The sequence below is a fragment of the Natator depressus genome, chromosome 13 (genome assembly GCF_965152275.1).
Source record: "Natator depressus isolate rNatDep1 chromosome 13, rNatDep2.hap1, whole genome shotgun sequence".
NCBI lineage: Eukaryota > Metazoa > Chordata > Testudines > Cheloniidae > Natator > Natator depressus.
The window spans coordinates 38472045-38488844 of record NC_134246.1 but is presented as its reverse complement, the minus strand read 5'-3'; positions in this window follow the sequence as shown (position 1 = coordinate 38488844).

The following is a 16800-nucleotide window of genomic DNA, read 5'->3' as shown; positions in this document are numbered from 1 at the left end:
ATTGACTTTGCAATACAGAATTGCCTCCATGTTTCTAAGGAAAAATGAATGAAGGAAAATAATTCTAGTGATAGGTTTAAATAGATCCCCTTCTTTCTATTTGTAAAAAGAATAAATATAGTAACTCAGCTGGACTGGAAAGAAAAGAAAAACAAAGAAAAAAAGGAAAAGACAAGACTGGACAGGAAAGAATCAGCTGAATTCAGACAATGTTATCTATAACAACAATCATACCTCTTATAGGGCACTTTTCATGATTTGTTGGGGTAAAATGTAGATCTCAAAGTGCTTTACAAAGGAGGTAGTTTTATAGATGGGGAAACTGAGGGACAAAGCAGTGACCTGAGCAGGGTCACCAGCATTGGAGCCAGATCTCTGGAGTTTCAGTCCAGTGCCTTTACCCACTAGACCACCCTGCCTCCTGAGGGGCTTTTATGCTCTGTCCTCTGGTCTGGACAAGGCCTTAGTTAAGTCAGGCTGTGCCGAGTGGAAGGATGTATTTCTGCAATACTCTGCTGTAGAATGTAATCATGTCCCAGGGGGAGATCCCCAGACACACAGACAGCTCCTCCCTGCCTTCTCTTATGTCCCCAGCCATGAAACCCGCATGCAAATGGCTGCCCCCAGGGAGCTCCTGTTAAATACAAACCTCCCTGTTCTCATAGCTCAGACTCTGACCAGACAGTGACATCTGACTGAGCGCTGCCCTAACAAATCATGAAGTCTCTCTTGGTTTTTGGGTTGCTGTTATCTGCCCTGACTTGTGAGTATTTCTGGAGACTGCAGGGAACTTTCATACACTAAACTTCAGGTGTTTGGAGTAAAACTGGGGTAGGAATAATAAGACCCGTAATCATTTTCCCTCTTCCCACGCATCCACTTGCAAGTTCAGCTGGTCCCGTCCGGCCCAGGAGTGGTGAAGCCCGGAGAGACCCTCACCCTGACCTACGCCGTCTCTGGAGATTCCAGTGGTATCATCTCTAGTGGCTGTTGCTACTGGAGCTGGATCCAGCAGAGTCCCGGGAAAGGGTTGGAATGGATGGGACATATAACTAAAGGTGGGAGCATGAACCTACACCCCATCTCTCCAAAGCAGGATCACCATCACAGTAGATTCCTCCAAGAACCAGTTCTCCCTGCAGCTCCGCTCCCCGACAGCCACAGACACCGCCACCTATTACTGTGCCCGCGACACAATGACACAGAACAAAGCGGGACTGGTACAAAAAGGGGAAGCGGGCTAACAACAGACATTTAAGGCATTTTATTTCAGAAAGAAAGAAAGAAAGAAAGTTAGTTAGTTAGTTAGTTAGTTAGTTAAAGTGCAGACCAGGGGATATAAGCAAAACCCTGGAAAGACACTTTTCTACCCAAATGAGAGTGCACACTTGGGGTGAAACCAGGATATGTACACATGGATTTAAATTTACATTTAGGTTATACCAAAAATAATTTCCCCTGTAGACAAGGCCTAAGACAAACTGGAGCAAGTCTGTTTATAAACCAGTCCTGACTCCCTAGAGCACTCAGATCTGGTCTACACACATCTTTTGTATTCAAATAACTGCTTGAGTTAGGAGAGTAATGTTTTCATCCACGTAGTTATAACAGTGCAAGGCCTACTCTGGGTGAGGTTATACCAGTGTAAAGGTGCCTTACTCCAGTCTAGTTTGTCCTTTTTCTCCCTGGGTCATGAGCAGGCATTTTGTCCACCTTCTCCATGGACATCCTGGTGTCTGAGAGGAAGGGCAGAGTGTTTGACCCCAGAATATTCGTTCTCCCTCAGCCATTCCCTGCTTTTCTCAGCAATGTCCTGAACCGCATAGCTTGAAATGGAGTCACCGGATATTTTACAGGTCAGTGTAAGGGATTGTCTGGGTTCAGCCTAATGCACACCTGCACACAGACCAAATTACACTCCCGACAGCAGGGCCCAGCCTTGTCTCTCTCACACTGTCTCTCTGCCTCACAGGTGTCTCTGCTACAGGAAAAGCATGGGACACTAAGATGATGTGTTTCCCCCGCGTGTGTGCTCTAGACTGTCCCTCGGTTACTGCCGTCACAGCCTTTATTCTGACAGAGCCCAGAACCTGCATCTACCCTCCCTGCCCAGCTCTCTCCCCTTTCCCTGAAGCGGTTTCTCACTCTTGGGTGCCCGGAACCAGCCTGTGAGTGGCTCCCTGCAGCTGCATCTCCTTCCCCACCCAACACTCCCGAGACAGTGTCACATCTCTGGACATCTCCTTTCTCTTGTTTATATTGTACAGCTCTGCCCAGGGCATTCGGCAACAGGTGCAGCTGGAAGCCTGGATTCAAACCCCGAGTGTAGGGACCCGATCCACCATCCCTTGCTTCCCTTTGAAGGGCTCCAATGAAGGTGAATTGACTTTGGGTCACACTCTAAGACAAGAAGGGGATGCATGACTCTGCTTCCCACTAGACAGCACTCCCGACCTAGTGGTGTCCCCCCTTTATACCCGCTGGGGAAACCCCACATGTAAATCCCTGCCCTGGGGGGTTCATGTTAAATACAAACCCTTGTTACTCCCAACTCTGACCAGCAGAAGGGTTAAACGTGGAAATGAGAATGAAATCATGGTGGCTTTTCCTTTCCCTGTTCTCCACCCCCAACTGTAAGTGTCTGTGTCAGAGTGGGGGAACCCGGGACAGACCCATCAATGCATTTGGTGGTTAATTCATTGCTTGCTTTGTTTCTCTTTTCCTAGGTGTCCTCTCTCACTTACAGCTGGTCCAGTCCAGCCCAGGAGTGATGAAGCCAGAAGATATCCTTACACTGACCTGTGCTGTCTCTGGGGTCTCCATTTCTACTCTGTATCACTCCTGGGTTTGGATCTGGCAGCCCTCCAAGACAGGGCTGGAGTGGCTGGGAGAGATTTATCCATATAAAGGGGGTACAAACTATCCCCAGTCTCTTCAAGGCTGCATCTCCATCTCTTCAGACACTTGGAAGCGCTCAGATATTATGCTTTTGAGCAGCTGTATAAAAAGTTAAGATAACACATGACCCATAGAGAAAAGGGAAGCACAGCTAAATACACATACAGGTGTCCTGCCATTAAAAGATGTTCCAATATAGACAGAGGAAGATAGGGAGTTAATGTATCTGAAGTGTTTAAGGAAATATGATTAGGGTTAGGAGGAGGGTTAAAATTAGGGGCTAGGGGTTCAGATAATGTTAGCATTAGGATTTAAAGTGAGTATCAGGTTAGAAGTAGGGTTAGGGTTAAGGGAAGGTTAGGGTTAAGGTTTAGGGTAAAGGTTAGGGTACAAAATGAGATATATGTTATGATTAGTCTTTGAGTTGGGGTGGTGGAGGGTTGGGATGTAGGGTTGGGTTTAGGGTTATGGCGGCGGTTGGGATTCACTGAAAGTAATTAACTTTTGGGGCACAGCAGATGCAACAAGCAACATGATCATAGGTCATAGGAAGCGAGTTAATGTGAGAAAATCAAACTGACTGGGAAATTAAGACATTAAATGCTTATCTGTGTCTAACACCCACTTTCAACCTCCCTACGCAATGAAAATATTCCACCAGTGCTGCAGGAATCCACAGTAGGAGTCACTGGTAGACATGCTGAAACAGTCTGTGCAGCTGGAGTGAACTGAAGGTATTTTATACCATTTCACAATTCAAAGTCTTGGTGTGCAGCTCATCAGCCCACCGCTAACCAGGGGTGGATTTACCGCGAAACATATCATGCCCTGGCACGGGACCCCCCAACTACAGGGATCCCCAGGGCTGGGCATTAGGGCAGCCCGCTCTGGGGGGGGGACCGCGGGGGTAGAAGCTGTGGGGGGCAGGAGAGCCGGGAGCGAGGCTCACCTGCAGCCTCGGGGAGCAGGCGGGAGGTACGGGTGGCAGCGAGTGCAGCGAACGCGGGCCGGAGGATGCAGGAGGAGCACAAGGTGGCAGAGCAGCCCGCTGGAGAGACGTGGTGCTTTGAAGGGGAAACCGCCGGCTGCGTAGCTGCCCCCTGCTCCACCTGAGTCCTCCGGCCTGCGATCGCGCTGCTCGCCGCTGCCTGGTGAGCCACAGCTCGGCGCAGCCCACGGCGGGGGCTGGCCTCCAGAACCGGCGCAGACCCTGCGGGCAGGGGGAGCAGCCCGGGCCTGGGGCTGGCCGCTGGAGCCGGCGCAGAGCCCATGGGAAGGGGGCTCTGGCCAGGGGATGTGGCTGGCCGCTGGAGCCAGCGCAGAGCCTGCAGATGGGGGGCCAGCCGAGGGAGGAGAGCAGAGATGAGCAGGCGGAGGCCGCAGGGCACTCAGGTGACTGCCGATGGAACCGTGCCCCCCCCCGCGCGCACACACACACACACGCCTTTAGGTGGGTGTTCAGCCTGCGCCGGTCTCTGCCCCTGTCTCCAGGCCGGCCAGCACGGGGCCACATCAAATTCTGAAAAACCACCTGTGAAATCTGAAGCAAAATCCTTCGCAGAAAATTTGAAAAGTACGATATTGCTGGTTTTACTCTTTTGTGAAACCATTTACTTCAAAGAATTAATTCCGTCAGAAAATCACTGCAAAAGGTTGGTACAAATTTACTGAATGCTGCACAATTGTTAGCCTCGGTTACAAGTTTTGTCATGGAAGTTCGAAATGACTCGAGCTCGGTGGAAGCAGAGGCACTAACATCAACAGAAAATATAGGTTCCTCTGATATATCTGATGAGAAGCGTAAAAAAACCAGGAAGTTATTTTTTGATGAAACTAGAGACAATGAAATCAATTTAAATAGGGAAAGAGCAGATCATCGCTGAGACTGTCAGTGTTATTTGTGACACACTAATAGTGCAATTGCAGAGTAGAGGTGAATCTCTAAAGAAAACTGTTGATTTATTTTTGCTTGTTTTTTGACTGAAGTATGGACAAAAACGCTAAAAGCCACTAGAGTAAGAAATTAAGTGAATTCTACCAAGAGGACATAGACATAAATCTGCATCCAATGCAGTGAGCTGTAGCTCACGAAAACTTATGCTCAAATAAATTTGTTAGTCTCTAAGGTGCCACAAGTCCTCCTGTTCTTTTTATAAATCTTTTTGAAGATAAAGTGAAACATTTCATTCATGTTAACAAAAATGATGAGGTCTGTGCTTTGAGATCACCAGTTGATTTGTGTAGACTTGTACGTGACAGTTTGTAGGCAATCTTTCCAAATGCAGAAGCCATTCTGAAAATATTTTTACCAATCCCTGTCCCAGTGCTTCTGGTGAACGTTCTCTTTCTGTATGGAAACGAGTTAAAAATTATTTGCGAAATACGATCAGTAAGGAACATTTGACAAGTTCAGAAATATTGACAATTGGAAGTGCCTCTTTACAAACTATTACTTATGATGACTTAATTGATGACTTTGTAAAGAAAAAGTGTAGAAAAAAGCTATTTGACTAATTTTTTTTCAGATTGAATAAGTTTCTTCAGAGGAAGTTAACTTTTAATTTTTCCATTCACGCATCATCTATATTTTTTATTTTTACACATTTTTCACTTTAGCGTGCAAATACAAGTTTTCATCTAGACCAGAAGTTCTCAAACTCTGGTCTGAGAACTCCATTCAGGTGGACAGAGGAAAGGTTATTATGTTTTTTTTTAATAAAGGGCTCTTATCCAAAGCACTTTACAATAGTTAGCTAATGGTACAAACGATATTTGGAAAGATCATTAAGTGGTCCGCCAAGACCCTCAGCATTTTTCAAGAGGCCTGTGAAAAATAAGTTAGACGACAAAAACAATGAAGGTACCGCACTTCATTTTCATTTACTTCCTATTACTTGTAGGAGGAGGAGGAAGAAAACAAGAATGAGAAATGGGGGGCAGGGGGGATAAGAGAGAATGATCTTTTTCTTGGCTGGGTCCCAAGCTGGGGCCCCAAAAATGAAGCTGAGCCCAGGGCCCCACTAACTCTAAATCCACCGCTGCCACTAACCCAGGAGATTAGGAAGAAACTTCTCCTCTGGGCAGATTATTCCACAATATTCTACTAAAGCACCTGGCACCGTCCTCCTGAATTTGGGGGGGTGACCACCATCAGAGACAGATGGATTCCTGGTCAGATCTGCCCCTGCAATTATAGTCTCTGTCCCCCTCACACACCCACACCATGAGGACCTCTGCCCAGCGAGCACTGCGGGGGTGGGGGTGGGGGTGAGGGGTGAGATGGCATGGATTTCTGTGACCCCCAGACAGGGCTGACCTTAGGATTTATGGGGCCCTATGCAGTATTATTTTACTGGTGCCCCATGCCTGAAAAAAGCCTGGACTCGCAGCCCAGGGGCAGGAGGGATGAGGCAGCAAAAGATACCGAGCTGCCCGGCCCACCTCATGGTGGCAGAGAGTCACAGTTCCCCGCAGAGACCCCTGTACCCTCTCCCTCACGCAGAATACGCCACACTGGCACATTTGGCTCTGTGAATACGGCCCTGTCTAAGGAGACAGCAGTGTGCGTTGGGTGTGCGGGAGCCGACTTGCTCTAAACTGCTGTCCTGGGCAGAGGGTGAAGCTGCCGCTTAGGGAGGCTCACTCCCCACCCACCTCTTCCACCTGTGGCCCTGCCCATACCCCACCCCTGCTCCGCCCCAGACCCCACCCCCACTTCACCCAAGCCCCGCCCTCTCCCCACTGTCTCCTTCCTCCTCTTCGCTCCCCCTCCCAGCTCACCCCCTTCCAGCCAAATCCCTGAACCCAACTGAAGCAAATGACATTTGAAAAAAACAGTCTTCTGCTTTCTAAAGAAAATGGAGCATGTTTCCCGCTGCATGCCAGAAGGTGAAGACTGGACATGCAGAAGGTACCTAATTAAAAGGACTAAACTTGGGAACAAAAAAATGTCAGTCACAGGTTTTTTGATATGCCCTGAAGTTTGTCAGAGATTTGTTTGCAAAAACTTTGTAGTACGGGCCAGTCAGCTGTCCTGCTGAATACAATATTAAATATTACGGAATCCATGATGCAGCTCGTCTCTGTTTTACATTTTCTTAATCAGTATTTCTAAGCTGATTTTATATTTTAAATGTACTCTTAAGCCTTCATAAAGGAACCATTCCAGATTACTACATATTTAACTCACTGAAACAAAGACATTCTTTTAAATTAATCAGTCACAGAGGTTTAGTGTGTTCATAACCATGTTTATTGCTCTTAGAAAAAGGAACACTAATTTACTTTGCGTGATCTCCATAACACTAGACATGTTTATGAAATTTCACCAACTTTAAAAAAATATGTTTCCAAAGATTTGAGGCATAACAAAGGATTTTATTTCTTACTATGGTACTGATTTTGCTGGAGGTTTCTCTTAAAACTAGTTCGTCGGATAGTCAGAAGTAAAGAGAGAGAAACTCTTTGTCCAGCTATCTGGAGGGAAAGGGGTGTTGTCCCTTTAAGGGCTCTCTTCAATGTGGGGAGGGGAGGGTGAAGGGAGAAAGGGATGGACAGAAAGGACAGGAAGACTTTGGAAGATTAAAATTGTGTATATTAGATAAGGGTGGTCTTTTGAAGGATTTATTTAAAAAATTATATGTCTGGAGATCCAAACATTTAAGGCTAAAGATGATTGTGCATCTAAAAATCTATGCAAGGATTTTTTAGAGATGTGATTTTATAATCTTCACCAACTCACTAATGAAATGTTTTTAAAGCAAATTTTAAACTAAGGTCCTGTAGACTAACATGCTCTGAGTAAATATTACAGTAATATTACTGTTTTTGTCAGTAAATTCAGAAACGGACAGTATATACCTGGGGGTTGGCAAATGCCTGTTAAATGCTTCAAGACCACTTGAATGGTTCTTTAACAGTTTCAATGTTGTGCTAATGGGTCTGGCAGGCTGGAGGCTTTTTCACTTTTAAGTTACTAGATCCCCTCCGGAGTAAGAGTCACCAGGTAGCCAGCTGTGGGAGCCTGCAGGAAGGGTCAGAACAGGGATAGGAAGAGATGCGGGGGTGGGGTGGGGGGTTGGACACTAAGACCCAGTAGTGCCCCAAATTTTCAGGTGTCCTACACAGCCAAATATTCTGCGTATGCCTAAGGATGGCCCTGTCCCCGGGGGTTCCCTTTTAAATACAAATCCCTGGCTCTGGATCCTCAGTCCCTTCCCAGACACAGAAGGGGCCATGCCTTCTCCCTGGGGAGTTTCTCTCCCTATATGAAAATGAGAATGAAATATCTGTTCTTTTCCTTTCCCAGTTCTCCGCCCTCACCTGAGAGTGTCTATGGGACAGTGGAGGAATTAGGGGGACATACACACATTTCAGTGGGTAATTCATTGCTCACTTTGTTTCACTTTCCCCAGGTGTCCTCTTTCAGGTGAGGCTGGTCCAGTCCAGCCTGTGGGCGGCAAAGGCTGGAGAGACCCTCACTCTGACCTGCACTGTCTTGGGTGTCTCCATCACTGCCAACAGTTACGGCTGGCGCTGACTCCGGCAGCCCCCTGGGAAAGGGCTGGAGTGGATGGGGTATGTGTACCCATATAACAGTGGGAGCACAGGCTAAGTCACCATCTCTGCAGACACTGCCAAGAACCAGGTCTCCCTGCAGCTCCGCCCGCAGACAGCTGCAGACACCTCCACCTGTTACTGCGCCAGGAGGAGAAACACCGTGACACAGAGCAAAGCGGGGACTGGTACAGAAAGGGGAAGCTGTTCCAATGCAGACATTCAGAGTGCTTTAATGAGCCAGGCATTGCGTCAGCTCCCTGCCCCGTGGGAATGTAACACAGGGTTTTATCACAGCATTCCGGGACATTCCATTCAGCTCTGGCACATTTCAAACAGAGTCCCGTGGTCAGTTCTCTGTATGTGAAACCACTCTGACAGGTGCGCATTTGGGGCTGGAACTATCAAAAATCTTAATCTGAGTTAGATCTGTTAAAGATCCAGGCCTCCATTTAGACACCAGAACTGAGCACAGCGTGTGGGTGCTGGGCTGTTGGGAAAATCTTGCCCTAAAGGTCACACGGGCAGTTGCTGCATGCTGAGAAATTGCTAGGCTCTGGCCCTTATGCAGGTGGCTAAATAGGAGCAAAGACTTCTGTAGATCTGGCCCCCAGTGTGGGTATTGAACCCTGGAACATCAGCCCTGGGCTCTTCAGAGAATGTGGTTCCCAGTGCAGGTTAGAAGGTGGAGAACATAGGAGGTCGGGATCTCCTTGGAGAGTGGAGCAGACAGTGCCATGCAATGTCTGAGTCTTCCGTCAGTTACATACAGCAGGCTAGGACAGATCCGGGCCTATTTACCTAGAATCCTGGGACAGGGAAGTGGGACAAAACCTCAAGCACCCCTGTGACCTGCAATACCTGGTAGCCAGCAATTCTGCCCAATCCACTGAGAGGGCAGCACAGTGAACATGAGCCAGTCCATCAAAAGAACCAAAAAAGATGTGTTACTAGGGGGTTTAAATAAAGTCACTGTGTCTGGACACAGGAGACAGGTGGAATGGGCTTTCTGACCCACCAAGGAACCAGAACTGCAGATTGTAAAGCGAATCAGGGTTCCCTTGTGGTTTGGAAAGGACCTGAGACATCACAGTCATGCTGAATTATTCAGCCACCACTCCTGTCTTCTACAGTGAAGGTTGCACCATGGAGTCCGTCTGAAGAAGAAGAATAAATCCAAGCTAAGATCGCTGTATAGAGTCAGACGAGCTTCAAAATGGATGTGTCAGTTCAGATAACAGAGTAGAGATTATGAGGCCAATTTGAAGTTATTCACCAAGCGATTCCTGAGATACATCCCTGCCCCCCTCCTCCAAATGACCCATCTCTAACTTCCTCTGAGGGGGGGAGAGGCCCCCCAAAACCTAACCTTGTCCATTTCCCTCTAGTGTATCTGTCACTGCAATCACAGCCCTTGTTCTGACGCAGCACAGATAATGTTAGATTATCTAGACAATACTTAGTCCTGCGAGGAATGCATGGGGTCAGGAGTAGATGACCTCTCCAGGTCCCTTCCAGTCCTACGATTCTCTTATTCTACGACTCACACCCATTTCCCTCCCCCTTCAATAAAGCTGTTTGTCAGTCTCTGGGGCAGAAACCAGCCTTCCTCTCCCTGCAGCTGCGGTTCCTTCTTCATCTGACACCCCCTGGAGAGACTCCCGCCTCTTGATATCTCCTGGGCATTGTCTGTATCGATGGCATACACACCCGGCACATTAGGAGTACCCCTGCTTCAAGAGAGAGACACGCATTGATTTCAATGGGCTTTCAGCCTCAGACACGATGGGGGTGCATGACTCTACTCTCCCATCCACTAGACAGGATTCCCTGCAGAATGATCCCTCCCCCCGGTAGTTTATCCCCAATGGGTGAACCTGTATGCAAATCCCTGACCCAGCGGTTGCTCCTGGGTCCCAGACCAGTGCCCTGTTCTCTGCATCCACCTTCCTACCCTCACAGCAGCCATGTCCTGCCATGTGGGCTGAACTGAGTGCACCGTCTGTCTGGGGTGTAAAGGAGACCCCTGTTCCTGAGGGGACATCGCCAAGTACTGAGCGCTCACCCCGTCATCTCTTATAGCCACCCTGGGGAACCCGCATGCAAATCCCTGCCCCAGGGGGTTCCTGTTTAAATCCAAACTCCTGGTTCTAGGAGCCTCAGTCTCTCCCCAGACACAGAACTGCCGGGTTCAGCCCGCTGGGGAGTTTTCCTCCTTCTTTGAAAGTGAGAATTAAATCTCTATTGCTTTTCCTTTCCTTATTCTCCACCCTCGCCTGTAAATCTCTGTGCGGAAGTGGGGGAATTAGGGACACACACACACACACACATATTCAGTGCCTAAATCATCCCTGGATTTCTTTCCCTTTTCCCTGGTGTCCTCTCTCATGGGCAGCTGGTCCAGCCCGGCCAGGGCATGGTGAAGCCCGGAGAGATCCTCACACTGACCTGCACAGTTTCCAGCTTCTCTATCCCTACTCAGCATTATGACTGGCATTGGATCCGGCAGCCCCCCGGAAAGGGCTGGAGTGGATGGGGTATGTGTACCCGTATAGTAGCGGGAGCACAAGCTACTCCCCGTCTCTCCACGGCTGAATCACCATCTCCACAGAGTCCTTGAAGAACCGGGTCTCCCTGCAGCTCCGCTCGCTGACAGCCGCAGACCCCGCTGCCTGTTACTGCCCCAGGAGAGACAGTGACACAGAGCAAAGCGGGACTGGCACAGAAAGGGGAAGCGGTTTCTGAATAGCCCACGGAGACCACAGTTACAGGGATAGGTGAGCCCATTGAGAGAAACAGATGCACACACAGTGAACTGACTATGAACAAAACACATAGAAATAGGGTGGTTTAAAAAAAAAATCCATGCAGTATTTACCCAGGTTCTCTGGACACGCCTTACCTTCCACGGCCATATAAATCATCTCAAACGCACTATTAAAACAAAGGTATGTCTTCCATTTAATGGTTATCGGACCGGGCAGAGAAAGGTTCATGGAATTAAGAGCTACAAAATAATCGCAAGGTGTGGCTGTTCCCCATGTCTATGTCACAGTGTGTGTTAGGTGTGCACGGAGAAGGTCTCTGTCTTTGCCTTCAGAACAGAGTGACGGGCAGGCAAACACACACAGAGCAAGTCTCATTCTCTCTAGTAGAGGGCAGCAGCCCCCACCCCTGCTCCACGCAAACACACACACACACACACACAGAGGCAGCTTCTCCGTATGAAAAGCACCTAATAAGAAGGTGCTGCTTTCCTCCCTCAGAGAGAGCTACAGCCATTCCCCTGGGTCCTGCCAGCAGAGCCCTTCATAGAATATCAGGGTTGGAAGGGACCTCAGGAGGTCATCTACTCCAAGCCCCTGCTCAAAGCAGGACCAATCCCCAATTAAATCACCCAGCCAGGGCTTTGTCAAGCCTGACCTTAAAAATATCTAAGGAAGGAGATTTCACCACCTCTCGAGGTAACGCATTCCAGTGTTTCACCACCTTCCTAGTGAAAAAGTTTTTCCTAATATCCAACCTAAACCTCCCCCACTGCAACTTGAGACCATTACTCCTTGTTCTGTCATCTGCTACCACTGAGAACAGTCTAGAGCCATCCTCTTTGGAACCCCCTTTCAGGTACTTGAAAGCAGCTATCAAATCCCCCCTCATTCTTCTCTTCCGCAGACTAAACAATCCCAGTTCCCTCAGCCTCTCCTCATAAGTCATGTGTTCCAGTCCCCTAATCATTTTTGTTGCCCTCCGCTGGACGTTTTCCAATTTTTCCACATCCTTCTTGTAGTGTGGGGCCCAAAACTGGACACAGTACTCCAGATGAGGCCTCACCAATGTCGAATAGAGGGGAACGATCACGTCCCTCGATCTGCTGGCAATGCCTCTACGTATACATCCCAAAATGCCATTGGCCTTCTTGGCAACAAAGGCACACTGTTGACCCTTGCTGTGATAAAGCCCGGAAGATGCCCAGTTCTTCTTCTGAGGAAGCCCAGAAGCTGCTTCTGCTCCCCACACCCAATTCCCTCCCCTTCCATAAAGCCGTTTGTCAGTCTCTGAGAGGGAAACCAGCCTTCCTTTCCTTGCAGCTGTGGTTCTTTCCTCATATGACCCTCCCGGGAGAGACTCACACCTTGGGACATCTCCTGGGCGTGGTCTGTATCCATGGCAGATGCCCGGCACATTCTGGAGTAGTCCTTGCTCCCAGGGAGAGACACCCATTGATTTCAAGGGGCTTTCACCCTTGGAGATGGGGGTGGGGGGCTGTAACCTTGCCTCCGTGGGTCACAACTGAAGATGCCAAATGCAGGACAAACTGAGAACTAGGGAGGATACACCCCAAAACTGGAGGTTTTTCTCCATGAGATATACCAAGCCAGCAACAAAAGTAAACTTCTGTTTCACCACACTGACTAACAAGAAGTCATGAAAGCAGTTTCCTCAGGCATTCCAGTCCTTGTATTACCACCAAAAACACTAGATTCAGAGGTGAGTGGTTCTTTACAATCAGTCTCATCAAATAAAAGGTTCTTCTGATCCCAAAGGACCAGCCACACACCCAGGTCAATATATAACTTAGATCTTACCCAAAAATCATGCTGATGCCAGTCCTTTAGGATCTAAAATCTAAAGGTTCATTCATAAAAAGAAACAAAGAAAGGTGAGAGTTAAAACTGGTTAAAGGAATCAAATACATACAGTAATGGCAAAGTTCTTGGATCAGCCTTGTAGCAGTGATGGAATAAACTGCTGGCTAGTTAAGTCTCTGGTTGCTTCCAAATCAATGGAAGGTCCTCAGTCCATTGGTTAGAATGCTCCCATTAGTATAGTTCATAGTCCAGAGGTTTGGGCAGGAAAGAGGCAAAATGGAGGGGTTTCCAGGGCTTTTTATATTTTCTGCCATGTGGAGGGAAACCCATTGTTTCAAACAAAGCCCTCAGCACAGCTAGTGGAAAATTACAGGTGACAAGATGGGAGGTTGGAGTCACATGGGGAAGTCACCTGTGCACGCCCAATTTTGCTTAGTCATTGCAGGAAGTCATTACCTATACCCCAGACAGCACGTTTGCAGGACAGTCCATTCAATGTAGATGGGCGTCTCCCGTGGTCCATTGGCAGTTAAGTGTTTCTTCATGAGCCACTTAATTTAAATAGTGCCTCCAAGATGTTCAGGCTAACTACCTTGTGGGCATTTCCCCAGGAGCAAACATTTGAAATCCAGGTATCAAGCCAATATACATAACTCCAAATACAAAAATGATACATGTATACAGATAGCAAAAGCATAACCAGCAAATTATAACCTTTTCATAGACACCTTACTTGACAACCTTTGTACAAGATTTGTTGCAAATATCTAAAAGTGGTTGCAACAATGATCTATATGGTCATATTTTAATCAAACAACATCACAACAGCATGGGGAAAACACACCCCTCTGTGTCACTTGGGCCATTTGCATTCTCACAAACTACCACCTGGCAATTTGCTGATCTGAACTCCTCTGCTGTCACAGGCATTGGAGCTACATCTTGATTTAAAGAGACACAGTTACTTTCAAAAGCTTATCAGACACAGCATCCTGAAAAGCTGGGACCTGAATTGGGGTAACCTCCACCACTCCTTTCTCTGTCCCTGAATAGTCAGCTGTGTGACTGATCCCCTCCAGGAGGTCGGTCACACAGTTCCTTCTCAAAGCCTGGGTCACAGGCTGAGTGCCTGGGTGCACAGATGCTGACCCAGCCATTCTGTCCCAGGCATCCTTTCCCAAGTGACTAGTGAGGAGACATTCCTGTACCCCCCTTATTCCTTCCCCAGTTTCCTCCTCTGGGCCCCCCTCTAAGACACATTTCTCTGTGCTCTCTGAGAAGGGATCCATCCCTTGTTCAGCTGCAAAACCCTGCCAGCTAACAACTGGGACAGTTTCCTTCATTCGTGACAACAACTCTCCTGCCCCTGCTCCTGAGGGCAGGTTGCCTTCTTCTGGAGAGGAGCTAGTCTCAGCCCCTCCCATACTTGGAAACACCCTGCTTCCCTGTGTTACAGAGTCACAGGAATCCTCACCCACCTCAGTGGTTTCTGAGATGCCCTGCCCCTTCTCTGGGCTCTCCTCTGGGACACATTTCCCTATGCTTCATAGAACCAGGTCTGTCTCTGGTTCCACCGCAACTTGCTGGCAGCTAATAACCTGGACAGTTCTCTCCCTGGCAGGAATTCAACCCCCATCTTTTTCTGATGTAGTATTGCCTCCAGCTGCAGTGCAGGAGTTGGTCTCACCCACCCTCCCACCTGGAAGCACGTGGCTTCCCCCGCTGCAGAGAAATCACGGAGACTCTCTCCCATTCCCTCAGTAACTCTGGAGACCTTACTCTTTCCCTCTGGGGCCGCAGCATAACACTCCCTCCTGCTGCAGGCAAATATATTAACCTGAGCTACACGGAAAAAATCATTACCAAGAAGCAGGTCAACTAGGAGGTGTTCTATTACCCACAGTCAAATCACTTTCCAAACCTTCCCACACCACATGGATTTTAGCTAGTGTTATGAGGAATCTGCTTTCATCCACCCCCACAATCTCTGCCATTTGGCCAGGCAACATACTCACCTTTGGGACCACACTCTGCTTAACCAGATAGATCTGAGCCTCCGTATCCTTCTGCCACAAGTATTTACTGCCATTAATTTCAACAACCTTAATTTGCTCCATATCTGGTTCTGCAGAGGCTAATCTCACAAAACCAATATGATAGGTTCCAATCTCCTGGGGGGGCGGGTTCTGTGTGGAGGACAGCAGAGCTAACAGGAGCTATTGGTTGCCTGCTTCCTCCTAGCACAGGGCATCTATTCCTCAGGTGATCAGTGGAATTACACTGATCGCACCTTCTGGGCTCTTCTGCTCTTACAGGAGATTTGGGATGAGGGTGAGAGGAATGGTTTTGGGGAGGTGAGTACCCAGCCTCCCAGCCACCCTCCCTCTTGCTTGGGATAAAGTGGGATCTTCCCTTCCCACCAGCTTTAAACCCCTCTGACAGGGGTTTGTTTTCAATAGATGCCTGGCTCTGTTCAAAGGCATCAGCAAGAGACGCCAGCTCCTCCACCGACTTCACATCTTTGTCCCACAGACGCTGCTTCACCTCAGCCTGACACATGCCTAGGAAATGCTCTTGAGCAACAAGATCCAACTTTCCCTCAAAGCTTGTAAAACCTTTGCCCCCCAACCACTTTCCCATCCAATCTTTCATTTTGTTCACATATTCCCCATTACTCATGCCAATATCCCTCTTAAGATTCCTAAGTGTAACTCTGTATGTTTCAGGAGTAATCTGAAACCTTTGCAAGACAGTGTTTTTAAATTTACAATAGTCTAAAGCATCGTCAATAGTCATTTCATTGAATACATTAAGAGCTTTACCAGTTAATTTTGCAATCAGGATACGAACTCTCTTGGCATCAGGGATCTCATGCACTGCACACAACCTTTCAAAGTTGGTCAGATATTCAGCAATATCATCTTCCCCATTGTATGTAGGACACAAATGGTCCCAATTGTGGATTTTTGGAGGGATGAGAATAGCTGGGGTCAGTGGGTTCTGGTTCTGCTTCTCTAGCAAGTCCAGTTGGTGTTTTTGCTCTCTTCCTCTTTCCTCCCACTTCTCCTTTATCTCCAGTTCTTTCAGTTCCAATATTATCTGAGACTTCCTCTCCTTTTCTGCAACCTGCAGCCTAAAAAATTCCAACTTCACAATCGCTTCACTGTTTTCACTCATTTTCCTGATTTTCTGTTCCTACTTCCCTTTCCCAAAACATGCAAACAGAAAACAACAAGCCGGTAGCTTCCTCCTGACTGTTCTTAGCCACCACAGAGCCTGAGCAGACATTCAGGCCTCTATAATGCTGTAATTTATCTGTAATGTATCTGTTTAGAAAAGCAGGAGACCCACGACCATGTGCAACACACACACCATGATCTTGCGTCCCTGTAGGAAGGAGTTTGGCCTTCCACAATCAAAGCGCAGGGGATTTAGTAACCCTAAAAAAATTTAAAAGCTCTCTGCCAGGTTCTCCCCCTCACAAGCCACATTCATCCTCATGCCAAACCTGGCACAGCCAAAAAGGATACATGAACCCAGGCACCAGCCAAAACAAAGTTCATTCATTCGAGAAATACACACCCACAAATCTTCCATGGTCTGGGGTGTGTATACTCCCTTTCCAGCTGGGAATATTTATTGACTTTCCAGCCATTGCTTCTTTCTCTCTCCCTCTCTGTTGATCTATCTTAGGTACCTTAAGGGCGCTCACTACCATGTTATCCCAGCGCTTTACAATCTGTACTGATCCTCACAG